The following is a 24264-nucleotide window of genomic DNA, read 5'->3' on the forward strand; positions in this document are numbered from 1 at the left end:
ATAAATTGGGTATTTTAGTAATTTCATAGAACAAAGATACATGTTGGTTTAATCGTAAAGTGCACTGTGTAGAAATGAAACCCCCTAGAAGTTGCATAATGGCATTTTTCCCCCCCAGTGTGGCCCCACAAATAATAGTTTTTTGCTTTTATGATCATTTTGTGGTAAAATGAATCTTGTCATTAAAAAGTACAACTGGTCTTGTAAACAACAAGCCCCTATATAGGTCTGTAGATGGAAAATTAAAAGAGTTATGGATTGCCAGACTGCAATGGTGACGGCTTATCTCACAGAGAACATTCATTCAGGAGCCCATCATATACATTAGCCGGCCATCTTGTCCCCCCCTAAAATCAGTGGAATCAGTTGACTTTTCTCTGTTTATGGGGCCTTAATAGGGCATATGGACAATCCTTTGAAAGGGGTTTTTGGAACTTTTTCATTGATGGCATATTCTTAAAGTAGCTCATAAATATCTTGCATACACAATTCATTAATACACACATTAATAGAGAAACCCAGAAAAACACATTACCACTTATATTATGACACTTGTGTACAAATCAACAGTTTCACATTCAGAACTAATAAAAATGAAACCTTAAATACATATGACCACATAAGGAAATGAGGAACATAAAGCAATGGTTTAGAGAATGTTTCAAGAAGCAAATGTAAACTATAAAAGGAGTACTCCGGTGGAAAAAAAAAATTAAAATCAACTGGTGCCAAAAAGTTAAACAGATTTGTAAATTATTTTCAGTACTTATCAGCTGCTGTATGCTCCAGAGGAAGTTGTGTAGATCTTTTCAGTCTGACCACAGTGCTCTCTGCTGACACCTCTGTCCGTGTCAGGAACTTTCCAGAGCAGGAAAGGTTTGCTATGGGGATTTGCTCCTACTCTGGACAGTTCCTGACACGGACAGAGGTGTCAGCAGAGATCACTTTGGTCAGACTGAAAAGAACTACACAAGTTCCTCTGGAGCATACAGCAGCTGATAAGTACTGGAAAGGTTAAGACTTTTTAAAAGAAGTAATTTACAAATCTGTTTAACTTTTTGGCACCAGTTGATCTGAAAAAAATTGTTTTACACCGGAGTACTCCTTTAAAGGAGTATTCCGGGATGGGAAAATTGCCCGTCATACTCCGGCAGTAAAAAAATAAAGAGGTACAAACCTTCCGTTCTCTCCCCCGCAGCCTCTGGTAACTGGCTCCGGCCTCCACCGCAATCTCCTTCCTGATTGCCGGTGCTCGGTGACTCATACTGCACTAAGCCAATCACCGGCCGCAGCGAAGTCCTGCCACGGCCGGCGATATGCTGAGCGGCAGTGTGATGTTTTCAGCCCCGGCACCTGCATGGTCGGCAAGACTATACAGCGGTTTCACAGGACATGTCCCATTCAGAACATGCCTCACCATGATTGACCAAAGAAGTTGAGTACAGATGCTTATTGTCATATCCAGAGGTTGTCTTTGGGAAGTGAGGGGGGGGGGGGGGTAAGCCTGTCAGTGCTCAGACGATATGCCACACATGGCATCAAATTGGTCTGCATGGCTGTTGTCCCAGAAGGAAGCCTCTTCTAAAGATGAAGCCCAAGAAACCCTGCAAACAGCTTACTGAAGACAAGCACAGACTAAGGACAAGGATTGCTGGAATCATGTCGTGTGGTCCCATGAGACCAAGACAAACTTATTTGGTTCAGATGGTTTCAAGTGTGTGTGGCAGCAGCTAGGTGAGGAGTACAAAGAAAGTCTGTTTTGCTTATGGAGAAGCGTGGTGGTGTCATGGTCTGGGCCTGCATGAGAGCTGCTGGCACTGGGGATCTACAGTTCATTAAGGGGACAATAAATACCAACATGTACTGTGACAATCTGAAGCAAAGCATGATCCCTTCCTTTCGGAGACTGGGCCACAGGGCAGTATTCCAAAATAACGACCGAAAACGAAATAATAACGAAAGAAGCAGAGGGTAAAGGTGATGGACTGGCCAAGCATGTCTCCAGACCTAAAGCCTATTAACCCCTTAACGATGCAGGACGTAAATGTACGTTCTGTGAGGTGGTACTTAACGCACCAGGGCATACATTTACGTCCTATACATAACCGCGAACATCGGTGCGATGCTCGGGTCATACCTGCCGTTAATGGCCAACATCCGCGATCGCGCAGATGTCCGCCATTAACCCCTCAGATGCCGTGATCAATACAGATCACTGCATAAACAGAAGTGCGGCACTAAATGTGGATGATCGGATCGCCCGTAGCACTGCCGCGGCGATCTGATCATCTGTAATGGCGGACGGAGTTCCCCTCACCTGCCTCCATCCTTCTCCCTGCGTCTTCTGCTCTGGTCTGAGATCGAGTAGACCAGAGCAGAAGATAGCCGATAACACTGATCAGTGCTATGCCCTATGCATACAGTGGGCATCAAAAGTTTGGGCACCCCAGGTAAAAAAATGTATTAATGTGGAGAAAGAAGCCAAGGAAATATGGAAAAATCTCCAAAAGGCATCAAATTACAGATTAGACATTCTTATAATATGTCAACACAAGTTATATTTTATTTCCATCCTTTACACTTTCAAAATAACAGAAAACAAAAAAATTTCATCTGCAAAAGTTTGGGCACCCTGCAGAATTTATAGCATGCACTGCCCCCATTGCAAAGCTGAGACCTGCCAGTGTCATGGATTGTTCTCAATCTTCATCTGGGAAGACCAGGTGATGGCAATCTCAAAGGTTTTAAATGCCCAGACTGATCTGACCTTGCCCCAATAATCAGCACCATGGGTTCTTCTAAGCCAGGGGTCCTCAAACTACGGCCCACGGGCCACATGCGGCCCGCCGAGGACATTTATCCGGCCCGCCGCTGCCTGGGACATCCCTGTTCGGGACACAAGGATGCGCTCTCGGAGGCCCCGCGTTTACTTTAAAAACACAGAGGCCGTCGGGAAGGTGGTGCACGCAGGTACGTCACTGATGCCGTGCGTGCGCCCATAGCAATGGACGTGCGCTGGCCAGCTAGGTAAGTGTTACCAGCGGCACGTCAGCTCCGGTGCTCCGACCACCGGTCCTTCGGTCCCGGGACTTACTGCTATGTCCGGACCGGAGGAGCGGTGGTCGGAGCACTGAAGTGGGACAGAACACAGGCATACAGCCCCCAGCCATACACTGTATGGCTGGAGGCTGTATGTCTGTGGGGGAACATACTGCACCTAATTTGGGGGATCTATACTGCACGGTGCACCTTATGTGGGGGAACTATACTGCACCTAATGTGGGGGAACATGCTGCACCTAATGTGGGGAGCTATACTGCACCTAATGTGGGGGAACATGCTGCACCTAATGTGGGGGAACATGCTGCACCTAATGTGGAGGAACTATACTGCACCTAATGTGGGGGAACTATACTGCACCTAATGTGAGGGAACTATACTGCTCCTAATGTGGGGGAACTATACTGCACCTAATGTGCGGGAACTATACTGCACCTAATGTGGGGGAACTATATTGCACCTATTGTGGGGGAGCTATACTGCACCTAATGTGGGGGAACTATACTGCACCTAATGTGGGGGAACTATACTGCACCTAATGTGGGGGAACTATACTGCACCTAATGTGGGGGAACTATACTGCACCTAATGTGGGGGAACTATACTGCATCTAATGTGGGGGAACTATATTGCACCTAATGTGGGGGACCATACTGCACTTAATGTGGGGGAACAATACTGCACCTAATGTGGGGGAACTATACTGCAATTAATGTGGGGGAACTGTACTGCACCTAATGTGGGGAACTGTACTGCCAACCCTAATGTGTGGGAACTATACTGCACCTAATGTGGGGGGAACTATACTGTCAACCTAATGTGGGGGGAACTGTGCTGCGTACTTAAAGGGGTAGTCCACTAATAAGATATAGAAGTGTGCATAGGAATTTGTTCATGTTTTTTTTATCTGTAGTCCGGCCCTCCAACGGTCTAAGGGACCGTGAACTTGCCCCCCATTTAAAAAGTTTGAGGATCCCTGTTCTAAGCATTTGTCTAGAAATAGAAAATAGTTGACGCTCACAAAGCTGGAGAAGGCTATAAGAAGATAGCAAAACGTTTTCAGATGTCAATATTCTCTGTACGGAATGTAATTAAGAAATGGCAGTCATTAGGAACAGTGGAAGTTAAAGCAAGATCTGGAAGACCAAGAAAAATACCAGACAGAACAACTCGCAGGATTTTGAGAAAAACTATTCAAAACCCACGTTTGACTGCACAATCCCTCCAGAAAGATCTGTCAGACACTGGAGTTGTGGTACACTATTCCACTATAAAGAGATGCTTGTACAAATATGGTCTTCATGGAAGAGTCATCAGAAGAAAACCTCTTCTATGTCCTCACCATAAAAATCAGCGTTTGAACTTTGCAAATGAACATATAGACAAGCCTGATGCATTTTGGAAACAAGTTCTGTGGACTGATGAGGTTAAAGTTGAATTTTTTGGCCGGAATGAGCAAAGGTACGTTTGGACAAGAAAGGGAACAGAATTTAATGAAAAGAACCTCTGTCCAACTGTTAAGCATGGGGGTGGATTAATCATGCTTTGGGGTTGTGTTGCAACCAGTGGCACAGGGAACATCTCACGAGTAGAAGGAAAAATGGATTCAATAAAATTTCAGCAAATTTTGGATGCTAACTTGATGCCATCTGTGAAAAAGCTGAAGTTTAAGAGAGGATGGCTTCTACAAATGGATAATGATCCTAAACACACCTCGAAATCCACGGGGATTACATCAAGAAGCGTAAACTGAAGGTTTTGCCATGGCCTTCACAATCTCCTGACCTCAACATAATTGAAAATCTATGGATAGACCTTAAAAGAGCAGTACGTGACAGACAGCTCAGAAATCTCAAAGAACAGGAAGACTTTTGTAAGGAAGAATGGGCAAAGATACCTCAAACAAGAATTGAAAGACTCTTGGCTGGCTACAAAAAGCATTTACAAGCTGTGATACTTGCAGGGGGCAGTACAAGATATTGACTCTGCAGGGTGCCCAAACTATTGCAGACGCCATTTTTTTTGTTTTCTGTTATTATGAAAGTGTAAATGATGGAAATAAAATCTAACTTTTGTTGACATATTATAAGAATGTCTAATCTGTAATTTGATGCCTTTTGGAGATTTTTCCATCTTTCCTTGGCTTCTTTATGCACATTAATACAAATTTTACCTGGGGTGCCCAAACTTTTGATCCCCACTGTAGCACTGAACAGTATTAGCAATCAAATGATTGCTATAAATAGTCCCCTATGGGGACTATTTAAGTGTAAAAATAAAAGTAAAAACAATGTGAAAAATCCCCTCGCCCAATAAAAATGTAACCTCTTAAGGACGCAGGGCGTATGTTACGCCGAGCGCTCCGGGTCCCCGCTCCTCCCCGGAGCGCTCGCTACACTCCTCTCACTGCAGCGCTCCGGTCGGTTCCACGGACCCGGGGCGCTGCGATACCGCCTCTGGCCGGGATGCGATTCGCGATGCGGGTAGCGCCCGCTCGCGATGCGCACCCCGGCTCCCGTACCTGACTCGCTCTCCGTCAGTTCTGTCCCGGCGCGCGCGGCCCCGCTCCCTAGGGCGCGCGCGCGCCGGGTCTTTGCGATTTAAAGGGCCACTGCGCCGCTGATTGGCGCAGTGGTTCCAATTAGTCTTTACACCTGTGCACTTCCCTATATCACCTCACTTCCCCTTCACTCCCTCGCCGGATCTTGTTGCCTTAGTGCCAGTGAAAGCGTTTCCTTGTGTGTTCCTAGCCTGTGTTCCAGACCTCCTGCCGTTGCCCCTGACTACGATCCTTGCTGCCTGCCCCGACCTTCTGCTACGTCCGACCTTGCTTCTGTCTACTCCCTTGTACCGCGCCTGTCTTCAGCAGCCAGAGAGGTTGAGCCGTTGCTAGGGGATACGACCTGGTCACTACCGCCGCAGCAAGACCATCCCGCTTTGCGGCGGGCTCTGGTGAAAACCAGTAGTGACTTAGAACCGATCCTCTAGCACGGTCCACGCCAATCCCTCTCTGGCACAGAGGATCCACTACCTGCCAGCCGGCATCGTGACAGTAGATCCGGCCATGGATCCCGCTGAAGTTCCTCTGCCAGTTGTCGCTGACCTCACCACGGTGGTCGCCCAGCAGTCACAACAGATAGCGCAACAAGGCCAACAGCTGTCTCAACTGACTGTTATGCTACAACAGTTACTACCACAGCTCCAGCAATCATCTCCTCCGCCAGCTCCTGCACCGCCTCCGCAGCGAGTGGCCGCTTCTGGACTACGACTATCCTTGCCGGATAAATTTGATGGGGACTCTAAGTTTTGCCGTGGCTTCCTTTCCCAATGTTCATTACACTTGGAGATGATGTCGGACCAGTTCCCCACTGAAAGGTCTAAGGTGGCTTTCGTAGTCAGCCTGCTGTCTGGAAAAGCCCTGGCTTGGGCCACACCACTCTGGGACCGCAATGACCCCGTCACTGCCTCTGTACACTCCTTCTTCTCGGAAATTCGAAGTGTCTTTGAGGAACCTGCCCGAGCCTCTTCTGCTGAGACTGCCCTGTTGAACCTGGTCCAGGGTAATTCTTCCGTTGGCGAGTATGCCGTACAATTCCGTACTCTTGCTTCTGAATTATCCTGGAACAATGAGGCCCTCTGCGCGACCTTTAAAAAAGGCCTATCCAGCAACATTAAAGATGTTCTGGCCGCACGAGAAATGCCTGCTAATCTTCATGAACTTATTCACCTAGCCACTCGCATTGACATGCGTTTTTCCGAAAGGCGTCAGGAGCTCCGCCAAGATATGGACTCTGTTCGCACGAGGCGTTTCTTCTCCTCGGCTCCTCTCTCCTCTGGTTCCCTGCAATCTGTTCCTGTGCCTCCCGCCGTGGAGGCTATGCAGGTCGACCGGTCTCGCCTGACATCTCAAGAGAGGACACGACGCCGCATGGAGAACCTCTGCCTGTACTGTGCTAGTACCGAACACTTCCTGAGGGATTGTCCTATCCGTCCTCCCCGCCTGGAAAGACGTACGCTGACTCCGCACAAAGGTGAGACAATCCTTGATGTCTACTCTGCTTCTCCACGTCTTACTGTGCCTGTGCGGATGTCTGCCTCTGCCTTCTCCTTCTCTTCTGTGGCCTTCTTGGACTCTGGATCTGCAGGAAATTTTATTTTGGCCTCTCTCGTCAACAGGTTCAACATCCCAGTGACCAGTCTCACCAGACCCCTTTACATCAATTGTATAAACAATGAAAGATTGGACTGTTCCATACGTTTCCGCACGGAGCCCCTTCTAATGAGCATCGGATCTCATCACGAGAGGATTGAACTTTTGGTCCTCCCCAATTGCACCTCGGAAATTCTCCTTGGACTTCCCTGGCTTCAACTTCATTCCCCAACCCTGGATTGGTCCACTGGGGAGATCAAGAGTTGGGGGCCCTCTTGTTCCAAGGACTGTCTAAAACCGGTTCCCAGTACTCCTTGCCGTGACTCTGTGCTTTCTCCAGTAACCGGTCTCCCTAAGGCCTATATGGACTTCGCGGATGTTTTCTGCAAAAAACAAGCGGAGACTCTACCTCCTCACAGGCCTTATGATTGTCCTATCGACCTCCTCCCGGGCACTACTCCACCCCGGGGCAGAATTTATCCTCTCTCTGCCCCAGAGACTCTTGCCATGTCTGAATACGTCCAGGAGAATCTAAAAAAGGGCTTTATCCGTAAATCCTCCTCTCCTGCCGGAGCCGGATTTTTCTTTGTGTCCAAAAAAGATGGCTCTCTACGTCCTTGCATTGACTACCGCGGACTTAATAAAATCACGGTTAAGAACCGCTACCCCTTACCCCTCATCTCTGAACTCTTTGATCGCCTCCAAGGTGCCCACATCTTTACTAAATTGGACTTAAGAGGCGCCTATAACCTCATCCGCATCAGAGAGGGGGATGAGTGGAAAACAGCATTTAACACCAGAGATGGACACTTTGAGTATCTGGTCATGCCCTTTGGCCTGTGCAACGCCCCTGCTGTCTTCCAAGACTTTGTTAATGAAATTTTTCGTGATCTGTTATACTCCTGTGTTGTTGTATATCTTGATGATATCCTAATTTTTTCGGCCAATCTAGAAGAACACCGCCAGCATGTCCGTATGGTTCTTCAGAGACTTCGTGACAATCAACTCTATGCTAAAATTGAGAAATGTCTGTTTGAATGCCAATCTCTTCCTTTTCTAGGATACTTGGTCTCTGGCCAGGGACTACAAATGGACCCAGATAAACTCTCTGCCGTCTTAGATTGGCCACGCCCCTCCGGACTCCGTGCCATCCAACGTTTTTTGGGGTTCGCCAATTATTACAGGCAATTTATTCCACATTTTTCTACCATTGTGGCTCCTATTGTGGCTTTAACCAAAAAAAATGCCGATCCCAAGTCTTGGCCTCCTCAAGCGGAAGACGCCTTTAAACGACTCAAGTCTGCCTTCTCTTCGGCTCCCGTGCTCTCCAGACCTGACCCATCTAGACCCTTCCTATTGGAGGTTGATGCCTCCTCAGTGGGAGCTGGAGCGGTCCTTCTGCAAAAAAACTCTTCCGGGCATGCTGTTACTTGTGGTTTTTTTTCTAGGACCTTCTCTCCGGCGGAGAGGAACTACTCCATCGGGGATCGAGAGCTTCTAGCCATTAAATTAGCACTTGAGGAATGGAGGCATCTGCTGGAGGGATCAAGATTCCCAGTTATTATTTACACCGATCACAAGAACCTCTCCTACCTCCAGTCTGCCCAACGGCTGAATCCTCGTCAGGCCAGGTGGTCTCTGTTCTTTGCCCGATTTAATTTTGAAATTCACTTTCGGCCTGCTGATAAGAACATTAGGGCCGATGCTCTCTCTCGTTCCTCAGATGCTTCTGAAATTGAACTCTCTCCTCAACACATCATTCCTCCTGACTGCCTGATTTCCACTTCTCTAGCCTCCATCAGGCAAACTCCTCCAGGAAAGACCTTTGTTTCTCCACGCCAACGCCTCGGAATCCTCAAATGGGGTCACTCCTCCCATCTCGCAGGTCATGCGGGCATCAAGAAATCTGTGCAACTCATCTCTCGCTTCTATTGGTGGCCGACTCTAGAGACTGATGTGGTGGACTTTGTGCGAGCCTGCACTATCTGTGCCCGGGATAAGACTCCTCGCCAGAAGCCCGCTGGTTTTCTTCTTCCTCTGCCTGTCCCCGAACAACCTTGGTCTCTGATTGGTATGGATTTTATTACTGACTTACCCCCATCCCATGGCAACACTGTTATTTGGGTGGTCGTTGATCGATTCTCCAAAATGGCACATTTCATCCCTCTTCCTGGTCTTCCTTCAGCGCCTCAGTTGGCTAAACAATTTTTTGTACACATTTTTCGTCTTCACGGGTTGCCTACGCAGATCGTCTCGGATAGAGGCGTCCAATTTGTGTCTAAATTCTGGAGGGCTCTCTGTAAACAACTCAAGATTAAATTAAATTTTTCTTCTGCATACCATCCTCAATCCAATGGACAAGTAGAAAGAATTAACCAGATCTTGGGTGACTATTTACGACATTTTGTTTCCTCCCGCCAGGATGACTGGGCAGATCTTCTACCTTGGGCCGAATTCTCGTATAATTTCAGAATCTCTGAATCTTCCTCCAAATCCCCGTTTTTCGTGGTGTACGGCCGTCACCCTCTTCCCCCCCTCCCTACCCCCTTGCCCTCTGGTCTGCCCGCTGTGGATGAAATTTCTCGTGATCTTTCCATCATATGGAGAGAGACCCAAAATTCTCTCTTACAGGCTTCTTCACGCATGAAGAGATTCGCGGATAAGAAAAGAAGAGCTCCTCCCATTTTTTCCCCTGGAGACAAGGTATGGCTCTCCGCCAAATATGTCCGCTTCCGTGTCCCTAGCTATAAGTTGGGACCACGCTATCTTGGTCCTTTCAAGATTTTGCGCCAGATTAATCCTGTCTCTTACAAACTTCTTCTTCCTCCTTCTCTTCGTATTCCTAATGCCTTTCATGTTTCTCTTCTTAAACCACTTATCATTAACCGTTTCTCTCCCAAATCTGTTCCCCCCACTCCTGTCTCCGGCTCCTCGGACGTCTTCTCCGTCAAAGAAATTTTGGCATCTAAAAAGGTCAGAGGGAAAACCTTCTTTTTAGTGGATTGGGAGGGTTGTGGTCCAGAAGAGAGGTCCTGGGAACCTGAGGACAATATCCTGGACAAAAGTCTGATCCTCAGGTTCTCAGGCTCCAAGAAGAGGGGGAGACCCAAGGGGGGGGGTACTGTTACGCCGAGCGCTCCGGGTCCCCGCTCCTCCCCGGAGCGCTCGCTACACTCCTCTCACTGCAGCGCTCCGGTCGGTTCCACGGACCCGGGGCGCTGCGATACCGCCTCTGGCCGGGATGCGATTCGCGATGCGGGTAGCGCCCGCTCGCGATGCGCACCCCGGCTCCCGTACCTGACTCGCTCTCCGTCAGTTCTGTCCCGGCGCGCGCGGCCCCGCTCCCTAGGGCGCGCGCGCGCCGGGTCTTTGCGATTTAAAGGGCCACTGCGCCGCTGATTGGCGCAGTGGTTCCAATTAGTCTTTACACCTGTGCACTTCCCTATATCACCTCACTTCCCCTTCACTCCCTCGCCGGATCTTGTTGCCTTAGTGCCAGTGAAAGCGTTTCCTTGTGTGTTCCTAGCCTGTGTTCCAGACCTCCTGCCGTTGCCCCTGACTACGATCCTTGCTGCCTGCCCCGACCTTCTGCTACGTCCGACCTTGCTTCTGTCTACTCCCTTGTACCGCGCCTGTCTTCAGCAGCCAGAGAGGTTGAGCCGTTGCTAGGGGATACGACCTGGTCACTACCGCCGCAGCAAGACCATCCCGCTTTGCGGCGGGCTCTGGTGAAAACCAGTAGTGACTTAGAACCGATCCTCTAGCACGGTCCACGCCAATCCCTCTCTGGCACAGAGGATCCACTACCTGCCAGCCGGCATCGTGACAGCGTACCTGTAAGCCCTGCGCCTGGTCCCGATGTATAAAACGGGGTCACGCCGTGACCCCGCATCACACCGAGTCAGTCCCGACTGCTATTCATAGCCGGGACCCTGGGCTAATAGCATGCGGCACCAATCGTTTTGCCGCACGCTATTAACCCTTCGGACTTTGATCGCCACTCTGAAAATGAAAGTAAACACTTCCCGGCAGCTCAGTCGGGCTGATCGGGACTATCGCGATAAAATCGTGATGTCCCGATTAACTAGGACGCGAGCGGAGGTCCCCTAACCTTACTCTGTCGTGTCCGATCTGGGTTTAATTGCTCCAAGCCTGAGCTACAGGCTTGAGCAATCGAGCCCCTATCTCGCTGATCCATGCAAAGCTATGGCTTTGCAGGGATCAGTATAAGAGATCAGTGTGTGCAGTGTTATAGCCCCCTATGGGAGCTATAACACTGCAAAAAAAAAAAAAAAAAAGGTATTAAAAGTTTTATATATGCAAATGTGGTATAAGAAAAGATTACAGACCACGGCGCAAACAATGAGCCCTCATACCGCCGCTTTTATGGAAAAATGAAAAAGTTATAGTTCAGCAAAATAGAGGGATTTTAAATGCACTAATTTGGTTAAAAAGTTTGCGATTTTTTTAAACCAGTACAATAATAGAAAAGTATGTAATCATGGGTATCATTTTAATCGTATTGACCCACAGAATAAAGAATATGTCTATTTTACCATAAAATGTACAGCATGAAAACAAACCTTCCAAAATTTGCTAAATTGCGGTTTTCTTATCAATTTCCCCACACATATGGTATTTTTTTGTTTGCGCCATACATTTTATGGTAAAATGAGTGATGACTGTAACGCCGAGCACTCCGGTCCCCGCTCCTGGACTGGAGCGCGTACGGCGTGTGTCCCCAGGCAGCGCTCCGACGTCTCAGTGTGTGTGCCCCCGCTCTCTTCGGCCCGGGACTCATAGATCTAAAGGCCCAGTGCATCGGTGATTGGTGCCTGTTCCAATGTGGTTGATTAAGGGTTAATGTTTGTGAGAGGCAGTGCTGCTTAGACTTAATTAGGCCTCACCTGTGCACTGCCTATAAATACCATCTCCTCCCACAGCCTCCTGCCGGATCTTTGTTGCCTTGTGCCTGAGAGAAAGCGTTCTTTGTTCCTGTGTTTCCTGCCTGTTGCCGACCCGTTGCTACTGACTACCGCCTGTGAACCATTGCTGCCTGCCCTGACCATTTGCTTCGTCCGACTACGCCTTTGCCTCATCCTCTTGTACCTTGCCTTATCTCAGCAGCCAGAGAGGTTGAGTCGCTACTGGGTGGAACGACCTGGGGGTTACTTGCCGCAGCAAGTCCATCCCGCTTTGCGGCGGGCTCTGGTGAAAACCAGTAACTCCTTAGACTCCGTTCCCCTGGTAAGGCCCACGTCATCACCTCTCTGACACAGCGGATCCACCACCAGCCTCCGCTACCTGCTACCAGCCCGGATCCTGACAGTAAGATCCGGCCATGGATCCCGCTGAGGTGCCTTTGCCAAGTGTCGCTGACCTTACTACCATTCTGGCCCAGCAATCTCAGCAGATCGCACAGCAAGGTCAACTGCTGAACCAGATGTCCGCCAAGTGCTTTCTCGTCTGAGGGAAAATCGCCTTTATGCCAAATTTGAGAAGTGCGTATTTGATCAAACCAGTCTGCCCTTCCTGGGGTACATAATTTCCGCTAAAGGTATTCAAATGGATCCTGCTAAACTCTCAGCAGTTCTGGACTGGCCTTGTCCTACCGGTCTACGGGCCATACAGAGATTCTTGGGTTTCGCCAATTACTATAGACAATTTATCCCTCACTACTCTACACTTGTGGCACCCATCGTGGCTTTGACTAAAAAGGGGGATAATCCTAAATCCTGGCCTCCTCAGGCCAAAGAGTCCTTTCGCTCTCTCAAGTCAGCCTTTGCCTCCGCTCCTTACCAGGCCCGATCCATCTAAGCCCTTCTTCCTGGAGGTAGACGCATCCTCTGTGGGTGCTGGAGCCGTGCTCACTCAAAAGACCCCAAAGGGTAAATTTGTTTCCTGTGGCTGAAATTATTCCATCGGCGACAGGGAACTTCTGGCCATAAAACTGGCTCTAGAGGAGTGGAGGCATCTTCTAGAAGGGTCTGCTCACCCGGTGATCATTTACACCGACCACAAGAATCTTTCTTACCTCCAAACTGCACAGAGACTCAATCCACGCCAAGCCCGTTGGTCATTATTCTTTGCCAGTTTTACCTACTTGATTCATTTCAGACCTGCAAGCAAGAACGTCCATGCAGATGCTCTTTCCCGTTCCTCTGATGCCGCTGGGGTTGAAGTCACTCCACAACACATCATTCCACCAGAACGCTTGGTTACCGTGGCTCCTGCGGATCTGTGTAGTCTTCCTCCCGGGAAGACTTATGTCTCCCTCCATCTCCGTTTTGAAAGTGCTTAAATGGGGACATTCTTCCTTGGTTGCTGGCCATCCAGGAGTCCGTAAAACTTCTCAGCTGATCTCCAGAAGATACTAGTGGCCTTCCTTGGAGAAAGATATGGCTGACTTCGTCCAGGCTTGCTCAGTCTGTGCTCGAGACAAGACTCCACGCCAAAAGCCTGCAGGGTTCCTTCAACCTCTCCCAGTTCCAGAGTCTCCATGGTCCCATATGGCCATGGATTTTATTACTGACCTGCCTCCATCCCATGGCAAGACTGTAATCTGGGGGGTTGTGGACCGCTTCTCTAAAATGGCGCATTTTGTTTCATTACAGTCTCTTCCTTCTGCACCCCTTTTGGCTAAGCAATTCTTGCACCATATCTTCCGCTTGCATGGCCTCCCTTCTCATATTGTGTCCGATAGAGGGATACAATTCATTTCCAAATTCTGGAGAGCCCTCTGCAGACAACTAAGAATCAAATTGGACTTCTCTTCGTCATACCACCCTCAATCCAACGGACAAGTGGAACGTGTGAACCAAATCCTGGGAGACTATCTCCGTCACTTTGTCTCCTCTCGTCATGATGACTGGGTCGACCTTCTTCCGTGGGCAGAATTCTCGTATAATCATAAGGAATCATCTGCTTCCAATAAATCTCCTTTCTATGTGGTCTACGGGCGTCACCCCTTGCCACCCTTGCCTTTGTCTTCCTCTTCCGGAGTGCCTGCGGTAGATGAGCTTGTCCAGGACTTTGCCACCATCTGGCGCAGGTCAAATCTTTCTCTTCTACAGGCCTCCTCCCGCATGAAGACCCAGGCAGATAAGAGACGTCGGGCTCCACTAGTTTTCGCCCCCGGGGACAAAGTGTGGCTCTCCTCTAAGTATATTCGCTTCAGAGTCCCTAGCTATAAATTGGGACCTTGCTTTTTGTGACCTTTCAAGATCAAGAAGAGGATTAATCCGGTTTGTTACCAGCTCCATCTTCCCTCCTCCCTGAGGATACCAAACAGCTTCCATGTCTCCCTTCTCAAGCCGGCGGTCTTTAATCGCTTCTCCCCCAAGGATGTCATCCCTACCCCAGTATCTGGCACCTCTGACATTTTCTCCGTCAAAGAGATTTGGGCAACCAAAGTGGTCAGGGGGAGAAGGTTTTTTTTTGGTCGACTGGGAGGGCTGTGGTCCTGAGGAGAGATCTTGGGAGCCGGAGGAGAACATCTTGGACCGCAGCCTCATCCTCAGGTTCCAAGGTACCAAGAAGAGGGGGAGACCAAAGGGGGGGTACTGCAACGCCGAGCGCTCCGGTCCCCGCTCCTGGACTGGAGCGCGTATGGCGTGTGTCCCCAGGCAGCGCTCCGGCGTCTCAGCGTGTGCGCCCCCGCTCTCTTGGGCCCGGGACTCTTAGATCTAAAGGGCCAGTGCACCGGTGATTGGTGCCTGGTCCAATGTGGTTGATTAAGGGTTAAGGTTTGTGAGAGGCAGTGCTTCTTGGACTTAATTAGGCCTCACCTGTGCACTGCCTATAAATACCATCTCCTCCCACAGCTTCCTGCCGGATCTTTGTTGCCTTGTGCCTGAGAGAAAGCATTCTTTGTTCCTGTGTTCCCTGCCTGTTGCCGACCCGTTGCCACTGACTAGTGCCTGTGAACCATTGCTGCCTGCCCTGACCATTTGCTTCGTCCGACTATGCCTTTGCCTCATCCTCTTGTACCTTGCCTTATCTCAGCAGCCAGAGAGGTTGAGTCGCTACTGGGAGGAACGACCTGGGGGTTACCTGCCGCAGCAAGTCCATCCCGCTTTGCGGCGGGTTCTGGGGAAAACCAGTAACTCCTTAGACTCCGTTCCCCTGGTACGGCCCACGTCATCACCTCTCTGGCACAGCGTATCCACCACCAGCCTCCGCTACCTGCTACCAGCCCGGATCCTGACAATGACATCACAAAGAACAACTGGTCTCGCAAAAAACAAGCCCTCATACTAGTCTAAATATAATAGAGTTATGATTTTTAGAAGACAAGGAGAAAAAAACAAAAGCGTCAAAATAAAAAAATTTTTTTTATTAAAGAGCTTTATTATTATCAGTATTGTTTTACATACATCTTAACAATATCTATAGTCTGCACTATAAGTCATGCAAGGGAAAAAACAAAAAACAAGAAAGGGAAAAAGGAAAAGATAAAAAGGAAAAGTTTAAAAGAAAAAAATAAATTGCCTTCTCTACTTTCTGATCCATTCTCTCACCTATACTCTCTCTTTCTCTTTCCAGCCTCTTTTCTCTCCTTATAGCTTCTCAATCCATCCCTCCCTCCCCTTCCGATAATAAAGCTGATCATTTGTTACTTAATTGTTCCCATATTTGTGTTTCTTTCTTAACCCCATTTGAGCTACTCAACCTCCGCAATCTCAACATCTCCATTGTGCCTACGTATTTAAGGGAATTTATTATTTCTTTTAGCGAAGGGGTCTCCTGGGACTTCCATTTTTTAGCTACTGCCAGTCGAGTTATAGATGGTATGTGAAATGTTATTATTTGTTTAAAAAGTGGTAATTTATCTAATCTTAATGATATCAGAGTTACTTCTGGTCCCCATGGTATTTATTTTAATAGTTTCCCCATTAAATCCCAAATCTCTCGCCAAACCCGACATATGGGTCTACAGTTCCACCATATATGCAATAAAGACCCCTCTCCCACTCCACACCTCCAACACAAATCTGAAGTCCCAAGTCCCATTTTCACCATTCGTTGTGGAGTAAAGTACCAACAGTAGCGTAATTTACGGGACACTTCAAAGTGTGCTACATAATGTGAGACTTTGGTTGGGAGAGAGAAGGACGGTGACCATATTTCTAGAGGTATCTCCATACCTAAATCCTTCATCCAGTCTTGTTGAAATTTAGTTAAGCCCTGTGGTTTATCTTGTAAGGTCTCCTAAGCTAGTGAGATTCCCCCCTTATTCCTCCCCAGATTGGAGAACACTATCCCAATAGATAAGGAAGGGGCCTTCTCCTTGAATTTAAATGTGCTAATTAAGTGGCGCAATTTAAATATTTAAAAAATTGTCTACTAGGGAGCTTATATTTAACACTAATCTTCTCAAAGGGCAGTAATATGTTATCTTGACTGATATCTCCCAATGTCCTAATCCCACTTCTCTCCCAGTCTATAAAACTGGACTCAGGGATTAATTGCTCTACTACCTCCATTGTTTTCATACTTAATCACATCAAGCCGCCTACTTACATTAGTTCTTATCCAAACTTTCATACTTGCTGAAGCTGTTGGACTGGTTGTGGGAATTATTTTGCCCTGTATAGCAATAATCCACAGGGCAGTTCTTAGTGATGAGATTCTTGTCATACATGCTTCTGCCTCAACCCATTTCAATGTATGATCATTATGCCACCATCTATGTAATTGCATAAGATGAATTGCCTGGTAATATCTTCCAAGATCCGGGCAGCCCAATCCCCCCTGATCCGTCGGTCTACATAAGGTTTTAAAAGCTACTCTAGTTGGTTTGTTTTTTTAAATAAATTTAATCAAAGTGGATTGCAGTTTTTTTATTACTGTTTGTGGGATTTCTAGGGACAGATTTGAGAAGATATATAGAATTTTGGGGACTAATACCATCTTAGTTACTGCAATTCTGCCCAGCCAGGAAAGTGGTAATTTGGTATAACTATTATATGTTTCATTTGTTTATGAAGGCATTCTATATTAAACATCACTGTTTGTACTGGGGAGATCATCAGTCTGATTCCTAAATATGTCAGTGATGACTCCTTCCACATAAATGGGTACTTCTGCTCCAGTTCCTTCCTCTCATCAGGGGTCATCACTACCGGGAGTGCCACTGTTTTTGACAAATTCAATTTATAATAACTGATCTCACTAAACTGATTCAACAATGCCATCACCGACTCCATGACATTTAGGGTTTACTATAGTGAGAATCACATCGTCGGCGAATAAGCCCACCTTGTGTTCTACTAACCCTATAGGGATGCCCCATATCTCCATAGATTCCCGAATAGCCTGGGCAAATGGCTCCATCATTAAAACAAATATAGTAGGTGAGAAAAAATTCTAGACAGGGCCCCCCCTATGCTCACTCTTGCCGAGGGCGAACTATACAGAGCCATGATGGCTTCTACCATAGCCCGAGGTATATCAATCCTCTCCAATACCATCCTCAAATACAGCCAGTTTATGCGGTCGAATGCCTTCTCCGCATCCAGTGCAAGGAGCAGAGAAGGCATCCGACCGAACCTCGCTGCCGAGATCACATTAAGGGTCCTTCTAGTTCCATCAGCTGACTGACGCCCCCTGACAAATCCCACCTGATCTGCTCCTATCAAGTTTGGTAGGACCTGCTCCAACCTGGATGCCAAGATCTTTGAGTATAATTTAAGGTCTGTATTTAGGAGTGATATAGGGCGGAAATGTGCAGGGGACGTCAACTCTTTTCCCTCTTTGGGGATTGTCACTATAGTGGCCTGTAGCATTTCACTTGGGGCCTTCCCTGTTTCAAATACATTATTAAACAAATCTAATAAATAAGGAACTATACAGTTTCCAAAAATTCTATAAAATTAATTAATTAGCCCATCTGGCCCCAGAGCTTTTGCTGTTTTAAGGGTTTTTATGGCTTTTCTAACCTCTTCCAATGTAACTGGCTGATCTAATTTCTTTCTCTGAATTTCTGTAGGTAAAGGAAGGCCCAGTCTAGATAGGAATGAAGCTATTACTGTTCTAGATGGGTGTACCATTTAATGGAGTACCCCTTTATGAAAATAAAATTGTCCATAAAGGGGTACTCCAGTGGAAAACCTTTTTTTTAAATCAACTGGTGCCAGAAAGTTAAACAGATTTGTAAATCACTTCTATTAAAAAAATCTTAATCCTTCCAGTACTTTTTAGGGGCTGTATACTAAAGAGAAATCCTCCCAAAAATGCATTTCCTCTGATGTCATGACCACAGTGCTCTCTGCTGACCTCTGCTGTCTATTTTAGGAACTGTCCAGAGCAAGAGAAAATCCCCTTAGCAAATATATGCTGCTCTGGACAGTTCCTAAAATGGACAGCAGAGGTCAGCAGAGAGCACCGTGGTCATGACATCAGAGGAAATGCATTTCTTTTTCGGATTTCTCTTTAGTATACATCCCCTAAAAAGTACTGGAAGCATTAAGATTTTTTAAAAGAAGTGATTTACAAATCTGTTTAACTTTCTGGCACCAGTTGATTTAAAAAAAATAAATAAAAGTTTTCCTCGGGAGTACCCCTTTAACCTCTTCAGGACGCAGGGCGTATGGATACGCCCTGCTTTCCGAGTCCTTAAGGACGCAGGGCGTATCCATACGCCCGTGGGAATTCCGGTCCCCACCGCTAGCCGGTTGGGGACCGGAGCCGGATGCCTGCTGAAATCGTTCAGCAGGCATCCCGGCATATCGCCCAGGGGGGTCATTATGCCCCCCCATGTCGGCGATGGCCGCAGATCGCTGGACAATTCAGCGATCTGCGGCAATTCCGGGTCAATCGGGTCTCCAGTGACCCGGAATTACTGGCTGATCGGGGCCGTCTCTGACGGCCCCGAACAGCCATAGTCAGCAGGGGTGAGGTGGCACTGGTGCCACCTCACAATCGCCCTGATTCGTCGGCCGGATTACCGGCCGACCAATCAGGGCGCCTGCTGCGGGGGTCACTCCCGCAACCCGCTCCGCCCCTCTTCCGGAGGACGTGAGCGGGTGCGGGCGTCAATGTTGGGATCGGGGCCCCAGGAGCAGCGGCGGCGGGACTGACCTGTGTGCCGGCAGCAGCAGGAGGTAAGTGACAGCCTCCTGCTGTTGCTTAGCAACAGCTCCCAGCATGCAAAAAGGGCATGCTGGGAGCTGTAGTTATGCAACAGCAGGAGGCAGACAACCACAACTCCCAGCATTCCCTTATGGGCATGCTGGGACTTATGGTTTTGCAACAGCTGGAGGCACATTTTTTCTATGGAAAAGTGTACCTTCAGCTGTTGTATAACTACAACTCCCAGCTTGCACAAACAGCTAAAGTGCATGCTGGGAGTTGTAGTGGTGCATCTGCTGGTTGCATAACTACAACTCCCAGCATGCCCGTTGGCTGTCGGTGACTGCTGAGAGTTGTAGTTTTGCAACAGCTGAAGGCACAATGGTTGTGAAACTGAGAGTTTCTTTTTACCTAACTCAGTGTTTCACGACCGGTGTGCCTCCAGCTGTTGCAAACTACAACTCTCAGCAGTCACCGTACACCATGCACCGGACATGCTGGGAGTTGTGGGAGTTGTAGTTTTGCAACAGCTGGAGGCACACTGGTTGTGAAACACTGAGTAAGGTACACTCACATGGGCGGAGGTTTACAGTAAGTATCCGGCTGCAAGTTTGAGCTGCGGCAATTTTCTGCCGCAGCTCAAATTGCCAGCGAGAAACTACTGTGAACCCCCACCCGTACGACTGTACCCTAAAAACACTACACTACACTAACACAAAATAAAATAAAAAGTAAAAAACACTACATAAACACATACCCCTACACAGCCCCCCTTCCCTCCCCAATAAAAATGAAAAATGTCTGGTACGCCACTGTTTCCAAAACGGAGCCTCCAGCTGTTGCAAAACAACTACTCCCAGTATTGCCGGACAGCCGTTGACTGTCCAAGCATGCTGGGAGTTTAGCAACAGCTGGAGGCCCCCTGTTTGGGAATCACTGGCGTAGAATACCCCTATGTCCACCCCTATGCAATCCCTAATTTAGGCCTCAAATGGGCATGGCGCTCTCACTTTGGAGCCCTGTCGTATTTCAAGGCAACAGTTTAGGGTCACATATGGGGTATCGCCGTACTCGGGAGAAATTGTGTTGCAAATTTTCGGGGGTATTTTCTGCTTTTACCCTTTTTAAAAATGTAAAATTTTTGGGAAAACAAGCATTTTTAAATTTAAATAATTTTTTTTTTTACATATGCAAAAGTCGTGAAACACCTGTGGGGTATAAAGGTTCACTTAACCCCTTGTTACGTTCACCGAGGGGTCTAGTTTCCAAAATGGTATGCCATGTGTTTTTTTTTTTTCTGTGCTGGCACCATAGGGGCTTCCTAAATGTGACATGCCCCCCGAGCAAAATTTGGTCTCAAAAAGCCAAATATGACTCCTTCTCTTCTGAGCATTGTAGTTCGCCCGTAGTGCACTTCAGGCCAACTTATGGGGTACCTCCATACTCAGAAGAGATGGGGTTACACATTTTGGGGGGTATTTTCTGCTATTAACCCTTGCAAAAATGTGAAATTTTGGGGGGAAACACATTTTTGTGAAATTTTTTTTTTTTTTTTTTTTTTACGTATGCAAAAGTCGTGAAACACCTGTGGGGTATTAAGGCTCACTTTGTTCCTTGTTACGTTCCTCAAGGGGTCTAGTTTCCAAAATGTTATGCCATGTGTTTTTTTTTTGCTGTTCTGGCACCATAGGGGCTTCCTAAATGCAACATGCCCCCCCAAAAACCAGTTCAGAAAAACGTACTCTCCAAAATCCCCTTGTCGCTCCTTCGCTTCTGAGCCCTCTACTGCGCCCGCTGAACACTTTACATAGACATATGAGGTATGTGCTTACTCGAGAGAAATTGGGCTACAAACATAGGTATAAATTTTCTCCTTTTAGCCCTTGTAAAAATTCAAAAATTGGGTCTACAAGAACATGCGAGTGTAAAAAATGAAGATTGTGAATTCTCTCCTTCACTTTGCTGCTATTCCTGTGAAACACCTAAAGGGTTAAAACGCTTTTACTGATTGTCATTTTGAATACTTTGGGGGGTGTAGTTTTTATAATGGGGTTATTTGTGGGGTATTTCTAATATGAAGACCCTTCAAATCCACTTCAAACCTGAACTGGTCCCTGAAAAAAAAGCAAGTTTCAAAATTTTGTGAAAAATTTGAAAATTGCTGCTGAACTTTGAAGCCCTCTGGTGTCTTCCAAAAGTAAAAACACGCCAATTTTATGATTCAAACATAAAGTAGACATATTGGAAATGGGAATAAAAAAAAAATATATTTGGAATATCCATTTTCCTTACAAGCAGAGAGCTTCAAAGTTAGAAAAATGCAAAATTTTCACATTTTTCACCAAATTTTGGGATTTTTCACCAAGAAAGGATGCAAGTTACGACAAAATTTTACCACTATGTTAAAGTAGAATATGTCACGAAAAAAACAATCTCGGAATGAGTCCTTAAGGTGAAAAAGGGCTTAAGGGGTTAAGGCCCAAATTGAGTCCTTAAGGGGTTAAAGTGTACCTGTCATTAACAAAAACATTTGATATAATGTAGACAATGCCATTATATGTATATTTGTAATATACATTGATTAAAAAATTTGTATATTTTTTGTGAAAAAATGCTGTTGCCTGCTATTGTCTGTGTGTCTCTATGAGGAGTCCAAATACAGGATGTGCAGGCTCCTGGCTTGTCAGTCATCCTGATGTGTGAGCTGGGGACATATCCCAGAGCCTAACTGCACAGAGCCCTGCTTGTCCTCATTGCACAGAGCCCCTTGTGAACCCACTTACTTCCTGTATTTGGACTCCTCATAGTGACACACAGACAATAGCTGTAGGGACAAAAATATATAAATTTTCTAACCAATGTATATTACAAATATACCTATAATGGTATTATGTGGAGAAATCTTAAAATTGCTGTTGGGAAAAGATGCCCTTCCAATAAGAGAGACCTGGAGCATTTTGCAAAGGAAGAGTGGTCCAACATTCCGGCCGAGAGGGGTAAGAAGCTTATTGATGGTTATAGTAACTGATTTCAGTTATTTTTTCCAAAGGGTGTACAACCAATTATTAAGTTAAGGGTGCCAATAATTTTGTCCAGCCCATTTTTGGAGTTTGGTGTGACATTATGTCCAATTTGCTTTTTTTCCTCCCTTTTTTGGTTTAGTTTCAATACACACAAAGGGAATAAACATGTGTATAGCAAAACATGTGTTACTGCAATCCTTTTCTGAGTGAAATACTTCATTTTCTTGAATAATCTCAGGGGTGCCAACATTTACGGCCATGATTGTAAACATTTTTTGTTAAGGAAAGGTACACTTTAAGCATCAGTGGGGAATATGGTGGGGTATAATAAGGTCTCTAACATCCTCCAGCTCTTTGATGTCTTCACAGAGGAGTGGAAGAGGACTTCAGTGCATACCTGTGAAGCTCTGGTGAATTCCGGTTCAATCGTTTTTATTGAAAATAAATGTTTGTTAACAATTAACACAAAAGAATAACAGTGCAAATACAGGTTCCACACAGGGAACTCGAGTGGAAATACATCTCAGTATCCATAGAATGGGTTGGATGGAAAAGAGGGGCTTAAACAAGGGATGGTGGAACCGTGGGGGGGGGGGGTTTTGGGAGGTGGGAATGTGGTGGGCCCCATTGTACATTGAACATGAAACACACCTATGAGATACTCCTTCGATCACATAGCTATGCAGAGAACATCATTGTCCATTTTAAGGTGTATAAGGAGTCCACAAGGGAAAGAAATCAAAGGAAAGACAGGAAGCAATGTTCAACAACATGACTGCATAATAGTTTAAATGTAACAGTGACATTCAAGGTGGGGACGGTGGTTACCGTATTGTGCGAGCCAAGGTTTCCATTTGACATAGAACCTTTTGTAATAACCCGAGCCTAAGGAAATAGTTTTTTCCATATAAACATGGAGTGTTAAGTTTCTGAACGATTTCAGCTAATGGGGGTACATCAGGTGTTTTCATCAGCGTGACCCTGGCGATTATGTAAATAAGGCAGGTTATAGGGGCGGAGGGACAGTGTCCATATCTAGGAATAATAAGGCATACCTGCAGTAACGTCTACCGGAAACCGGAGAACCTCTCGTAACAGATGGATGCAGGCATCCCAAAAAGGGCGTATGACTAGGCATTGCCACAAAATATGAAACAAGGTACCTTTATGTCCACATTTGCACTAGCAATTATGAGGGGACCCCGGGTACATGACTGCCAATCGATCTGGGGTGAATTACCAACGTAGGGTAGTTTTTGCAGCAGACTCAATGTGGGACACACATAAAAAAGTTTTTTGAACAGTTTGAAATGCACTTCTCCACTCTTGGTCAGTGAAAGTTATCCCCATGTCCCTCTACCAAGAAAGGAGGGGGTGAATTTTGTGGAAAGTGGTGGAGTAAGCCATAATGGAACACAGCGGCCGGAGAGCCTTCAGATTCCTAGCTAGGAACGTAAGAGTCGCACTGTGTGGGTTGATCCCAAACAGGGATAGGGATGTCAAGAAGTGGCGCACTTGAAGATATTTGTATAAATCCCTGTTGGAGATGTGGCATTTGGATCATATGTCTTGGAAGGTCAGGAGGCCCGTCGGGGTACAGATTTTACCTAGTGATGTTATTCCAGCCGCCTCCTATGTACGTAGGTCAGTGGCACGTAAGGCAGCTTGAATAAGGGACATGGAGAGGTTAGTTATGCAGGGGATAGAAAAAGCTGCAGTTAGAGTCCAGTAGGATGCCCATTCTGTGTAAAATACTCTAACTATCGGGTTAGTGGTATGAAATGTCAGAGGGGACCATAGAGGGGGCAAAAGGACATCTGAAGTACAGTAAGGGGAGGTAGAACTCTCTATGTGCACCCAGGGTTTGGAGTGATAATTTTTAAGCCAGTGTCTCAGGTTGCTCACCACTGTGGCCAAAAAACACAACTGTATGTCAGGACCCCCAATCCTCCAACTTCT

At 46.8% G+C, this 24264-nt stretch overlaps 1 protein-coding gene across 1 annotated transcript in view; it reads left to right on the top strand.

Moving 5' to 3' along the window:
* The window catches only part of LOC130276496 (blastomere cadherin-like), a 220022-nt gene that overhangs the window by 11851 nt on the left and 183907 nt on the right, over positions 1–24264 (top strand). The window lies entirely within an intron of this gene.

Source organism: Hyla sarda, chromosome 6, assembly GCF_029499605.1.
Source record: "Hyla sarda isolate aHylSar1 chromosome 6, aHylSar1.hap1, whole genome shotgun sequence".
In the NCBI taxonomy this organism is placed as follows: domain Eukaryota; kingdom Metazoa; phylum Chordata; class Amphibia; order Anura; family Hylidae; genus Hyla; species Hyla sarda.